We start from the raw sequence: 6,914 nt of genomic DNA, 5'->3' as shown, positions 1-6,914 counted from the left end.
TTTACAGTGTAAATTGTTTTCCCCGCCCCATTCACTTCCCTAACACCCATCGCAGTTGCATCACTCCAGTCTAAAATACTGATTCAATGAAGTCGTCTGTCATGCTGTTGAACTGTCTTCTCATTTAAAAATAGACCTGTCGACCTGACAGCTTGCGTCTGTGAATACACAATGCGGAAACGCTTCGCTTGCCTTTCACAACATAATGCCAGTACATGTATTGTTATCTTTTAGTTGTGTGGGTCATGTCATGGGTTTTATACACAGTACTTTATGGCTTGGTACTTCAATACACTTAAGCATCAGGACAAGTCAATAACGTTTCCCCTGCCTTGGTAAATCTGAGACAGGCTATTTAAGTGCTGTCTTTTTTACTTCATTTGATTTCACTACTTACGGACAATTGGTCAGATGCTGGTTGGGTTCCATACATTTTCAGCACAATTGGTAAGCCACACCTTTTCACATACCATGGATGACACTCTCTAGATAATACTAACGTGATTCTCATAACTGTATTTGTTAAAATCATCAAAGTCTTAAAATGATTTAGGGAGATGATCAGGTGCCCTGATTGACTTTTACAACATTTATAAATCTCACACTTCCATATCCCAAACTGATGTGTCAGGCTGAATGAATCCTGTCTAAGATTAAGACTTCCTTCTCCTCATCCATCACGCCTGGCAACCCCGTTCACCTCTACCCAGCACACCGGTCCAAGACCTTGTCCACAAGCGGAGGCGTGATGAGAAGTATCAAAATGAGTTATTGCTGTCACCATAAAAGAGAACCCCTAAGGACAGGTGGCAGTTCTTGGATCGTTGTACCGACATTAACCTACCTGTGAAGAGATCGGCTGCACGCTTACTCTCACAAGGGAGTTGAAGTCATTGTTCTAAGAAAACCTTTTCTGGTTTTGGGGGGTTCTGATAGAGCCCTACGTTCATTCAGTAGCTCCTGTGGCAGAAAAGCCCTTCCGGACTTGGCAGATAAACGGGAAAGGAATGAAGCCCTCAAAAGAAATGTCAGACAGGCCCTTGGCAGTGGTGGTAACATTATTCCACAGGGGCTCAGTAACTCACACCTGAGGGAAAGGTTAGCGCGCTGCTGAACTCTATCCATTTAATTACCTTGACGAAGGCAGAGGTAATTAAGTTAATACAGTTTAATTAGGTCGAGGAGGATTCAATGAATGTTTCATTGTTGTTCCTGGTGAGATAGCCGTGCCACCGACTAGTGTGGCCGGATGGTGGCTTGGATAATAATTATAATACTTTAATTTGATATAGCGCTTTTCTGAATACTTAAAGAAAAAAATATAGAAGGACAAAGGAGCAAACAAAACAAATGAAGAGAATATTTTTGGTACAAAAGAAAACTGGAGAAAGGGTTATTTCCCGATAGAAACTACTCCACAGCCACGTGAACTGAACATGTAAAGCCAAAAGCCACCTGAGAGGAGCCAGCGATCTGTTTGATAATTCATCCGGAAAATGTATTGTGTTTCTTAACGGATTATACAAGTCATTAATAAAGGAGCATTTTTGTGACATTAATCAGACTGTATAGTATCTTTAAAATAGGCGTCATTTTTTTTTGCTGTTTAATTTGACAAAGCAATTCAAATGCCATCGTCCTCCATGCTGTGACGATAGATGAATCCCATTACTGTACCGAATTGTGTTTATACAGCACAGTGACTATTATGTCAAGAAGCCGAATTACATATTTTGAAATCAAGCGTTCGCCACAAATTGTGACCTGTCAACATGTCACAATTTCATTAATTGAAATTAAAAGTATAGCATATCCACTTTTCCTTTCAGTGTTGAGTAACACACTCTTTATAGAACAGCTTGAACCCGAATATACATTAGAGCAGGGTTTTCTGAACCAATCTCATTTTGCGTCAAGGTTGATCGTGTGATTTCTGTGCATTGTTGGAACAGTATTGAACGCTGTCTTTTCTAATGACTGCATTCATCAGGATAAGCATTCAGTCATTTGAAATACAGCTTGTGTGGGTTCTATGCAAGGTGTTTAATTGTCTGCTCTCTAAGTGTCCTCTTGTTATTTTATTGAACTAATTTATTCTGAATGGAAACCCTAGAGGGTATAAGGCCATCTGTTGGACAATGCCAGCTGGATGCTGTCCGATAACAGACATTTTTACAGCCAGGTTAAGCTTCAGGGTTTAAAAATACACATTGCAGCGCGGTTGGTAAGTGTGGAGGTATAAACTGATTGTAAACTATGAACCTGCTGAATGCACGTTAGATCATAACTTATTATCTCAAGCTCGGTGTCCTAAACTTAAGACAGGATTTGCAGGAATCAATAATCAGCAGGATGCAGGAAGAGATGTTTTCAAACAGCTGAGATAACAGTTGAACACCTAATAGAAGATATAGCAAAATTTGTGCAATGCCAATGAATAAATTATTGTCTTTTTTTTCTGCAAGGTCAGCTCTGATGCTTGGCTTCTCCAGGGAAACCTCCGCCAACACATATGAGCTCACACACACACACACACACACAAATTCAGTCCCACACACTGGTCAATTGTTGGCGCCTCACCAACACATGCATCGCACATCTTATGAGAGCATGCACTTGCCACACATACTGCACAAGCATGCCATGTACAAGCGTATGGAGAAGTGATGCATTGGTGTGTGACAACACACATAAACACGCTGAGCCCAGTGTGTTTATAATGAGTACAAAATTGACACCTTTACAGTGAATTATCGTGACCTGAGCGTGTGGAAAGCTGTTTGCTGTGGAACAAGAGGAGGTTTAGGGCGTGAACATTTCAGCAAATACACTGGAATTACTGCACAGAGGAGACAGTCAATATCAAATGCAGTGACACAATACTTTTCCAGTGGTGGCTTCTCACAATCTTTCTGGCACAACATTTAATGTACAACTTCACTAAAATCCCACAGATTTGAAGGTGACACATGGGGTAAGATGGACGGATAGTGTAAGCCTTGGCTGCACTGTCCTGGACTGTATGTACTGTAAAGTACATGTGAGCTCACATAAATAACCCACAAATAAATTGAAAAAGGATAGAGGATGATTAAACTTTTAAGGATTATTTATCGTGTGCTGAGCAGACATGCTGGGGAGTTATTTATTTGTGAACCATCAAAAACATTTATGAGTCTGTTTCAGCAGTATGCTCCAAACAAGAGGCCATAAATCTACCAGTGTATCCTCACTCCTGTCCTCCCTCTCCACTGAGCTGCCTACACCTCACTATCTTTCCCTGTACCTCTTCTTCCTCTCATTTCTCATTTTTCAGTGGCCCTCATCACCAGAGTAAGTGCCTGCGCTCATAAAGATTTGCCGTCAATTTCAAATTCTTCAGCCCTGATTGGATTCTACGGCGGTGTTGGGAGTCGGCTGCGTTTGATTTGGTGTTGCCTCTCGACCAGCAAAGTGGGATACATTTCAAAACTAATGTCCTTGATACAGCAATTCTGGGGAAAGAAGTGGGATAGAGTGTGGCCACAAGGTAAAAAAGATTAATAAGAGTTGCCGTAGTTTTCAGGATGATATTCAAACATTTGTCAGATAAGGATTTCCTCTTTACTCTATAGTGTAACAGCCTGCCTCTCTAAGCACGCTGTGCTGTTTGTGAATGGTTTAAACTGCTCAAAAGAGTTTGTCTCTAAGTCCCTCTGCATGTGTTCCAGTCAGATGTTTGTGTTGTCTCCACAAGGTGGTGTCATGCTCATTAGCTATATGTTGCAGCTCATTTTCACTCTGACTGATGTACACCTCGTTGTGTGGACGATACTTCCTTTGCCTTTCCCACATCTACGGCACTAGCTTTAACCTTAGAACACTCATGTTAAAAATAGTAACACCATCACTAACGTCGGGTATATTTTACCCGATATAATGTACCTGATAAAATATACTTCTCATCAAAATATACTAAAATACAACAATACAAGGCAAATTGAAGTACTCTTCTTTTATTTTACCCTATAGAACTTCTCATAAAACAAAAAACAGGTATCATGGGGGTACCTTAAAAAAAGGCTTAAAATCCGGTAAAAAATTAGGGAATTGTCAATAAAACATGATTACAAATATAAATAATAGAACTATGAACTTGTTCTTTGGTCCACCTGTTCCTGGGACATGCAAGCCTTGTCCTGTGAAGGAAAAGTCTCCCTTCAATGGTAATGTCCACCCGAAATGTTTTGACCCTCTATCACTAACGTCGGGTGAAAATCACCCGAACACGTGCCTGTTGAGCAGAGAGACACGCTTACCTTCAATAACGTCAGTGAGCAGCCTGAAGCTACACAAGGACCAAAGCAACTCAGACAAAAGCAACACAATGAAAATTACGTAACCACAACCGGTCGGGTAAAAATCCCCCGAAGTTAGTCTTCTAGGGTTAAGAAGTAAAGTAAGTGTAAAGTAGAGCTGATTTAACAACAAAAGTTAAGAAAGCTTTTTTTCAGACAGCACCCAGTTGTATGAAGAGCTAAGTGTGATGGTACAAAACCGTTTGCTGCTAAGAGCAGTTCAGTGAAGTGAGACGGGGAAACCAACCACCACTCATTACCACAGTTTGGAAGGTATCGGCCCAAGGAGCAGGCTGTCTTGACCTTCAAAACAATGGTTGCAGTGGACTGGAGACAGTTCATTATCCACAATGCCTGTCAGTTCACTAAAGCTCATGCATCCGCAAATAAGGGCAAGAAAACAGGGCATCCCGGAGTGGTGAGAGCTTGACTCTCATCTCTATCTCCTACCGATCAGCCTTCCAGCCTAATCTCATCCTTCGTCTCTTTCTGTATTCATGTGACTCTCACTTGCTTTAAAATAGTAATAATCAGGATTCAGTTTATCATTTATAGATTAGCTGCCCCTGTAATTCCCAGCTGTGTGCAGAAACAAATGAATGATTACGCAACACAATTATAAGTAAACCGCTTTTGCCCGCAGAGTGACACATTGCCCTGGTGGTCAGCTCCGCCTGTGGCTGAGTTTACCAGTCATAACCTCCTTGGTGCCAGGGTTAACAAGCTTGGTCTGGACCAAGCAAGTGGAACTAACCATGACTTATGGCCGGTTTACAAATCCACAACCACTGTTTTGTGGAGGTGTCAAGAACAGGGGCCTTGAACTATTGACATCAGTCTTAATGTGCTCATATAAACTTTGCCAAAAACTGTGGATCTAAGATTTCCTTAGCTTTCTATCATACACTGTAGGGACGTGGAAATAAGTGTTACACCTGTTATCTTCACATTACGTTTCCTCCTAGTTTCCACTCACTCTCAAACAGTGGCAGATACAGAATGCCATTGATAGCTGGGTTTGAAAACATCTGGCTTTCTTCAGCATATATGTTATTTGGGGAAAAACTGGTAAATGGGTAATTCATTTTAGAATATTTTTAGAGAGCTACTCATTTCAACATGAGAGAACCAACAGCTCCTCATTATAGTAGGCTACTGGCCGCTGCACAGCATGGACACTCAGTTACAGGACAATGAGGCTCAGCGCATAGGATTATTACTTTGAGTTAAACAGGTTGATTATGCCAAAGTTGTTATGGTTATCCTTCTGACAGCATCATTCTTGTGTGCAGAGCTCTGACAGGATGTAGCTTGTAATGTCCATCACGCAAAAGAGGAAGTTCTGAATATTATTAATTTTGAGTCCATATATTAAATTCTAAAGTACAGTGACTTCCACATAGACCATTACTTTGGTTAACTGTACCATGCTACAAATAATAGCGACTGAGTTACACATTACTTATGTCTCCACTAGCTGTTTTAAGATGTATTGATTTAGTTTTACATTTACTACTTACACACACTTAGGAATATAAGAGTAGCTAGTGCAGCCCATAAAGGCTGTTTATGGACAGTTTCTCTTCTGAACATAGAGTTTGCTTGTAATGGTGGTTATCTGAAAATTGAATCTTACTCTTTGTTGCGGACACTATAAACCGCCATGGATGAGAGGACTCCTCAAGTCTTCCGTTGAAGTGTAAATTCAGTGTTAATGATAGGAACAGAGCCCATGACAGATGGAGGATTAAAAGTCTCAGGCTCAGGGGAAGTGGTCCTCCAGGTGCGTCAAGGGATGGAGTGGAGATAATCACGTGAAGTGCATTGCTTTCCATAAGCAGCTGCAACACACATCCTTCTCTTATTCAGTCCGGGTCTGGAGTTATTGCTGATCTGCGTGAAAATGATACTATATATTAATATTTATCACAACAATACCAATATCTAGCTGCAAAATTAACTTAAAAAAATGAGAAAGACTTTGGAATTTTTTTTGGAAAAAGGGCAGCTGTAGCTCATGGGGATGAGTGGTCGTGCAACCACAAGGTAGCTGGTTCGATCCCCAGCCTCCCCATAGTTTGCATGTTAAAGTCTCCCTGAGCAAGACGCTGAACCCTAGCCGGGCGCTTCACTAGGGGCAGCCCACTGCTCCTTAAAATACTAATGATGGGTCAAAATAGAGGGAATACATTTCCCCACTGTGGGACTAATAAGGGATTATTCCTGTTAGCTGCAGCTATGTGTGTACTGATGGTTCCGTTAGCTGATAGCCAACCAAACCATCCATAAAACTGAGCAAACTATGTTCCCCGACTGAGCCTGACTTGGGCTGGTTAATAGTAGTGAATTAGGAGTTAGCGATCAGCAGTCAATCAATGGCAGAATGCCATAACACAGACAATAAAAGGTGTTTGTCACTTGGAACATGCCCCCATGCAGCCATAAATGAGCACCCCATATATTATAGTTTGGTGCAGCATGCAAGATTAGCCGTAGACAGACACAGAGATGCACACACTCACGCAAGCACACACATCAACCGATCTCATTATCTCCTGGTGGAGGATAATAACTATT

The sequence above is a fragment of the Taurulus bubalis genome (genome assembly GCF_910589615.1).
Source record: "Taurulus bubalis genome assembly, chromosome: 18".
Taxonomy (NCBI): Eukaryota; Metazoa; Chordata; class Actinopteri; order Perciformes; family Cottidae; genus Taurulus; species Taurulus bubalis.
The sequence above is the reverse complement of the archived record's forward strand: the minus strand, read 5'-3'. Positions refer to the sequence as shown.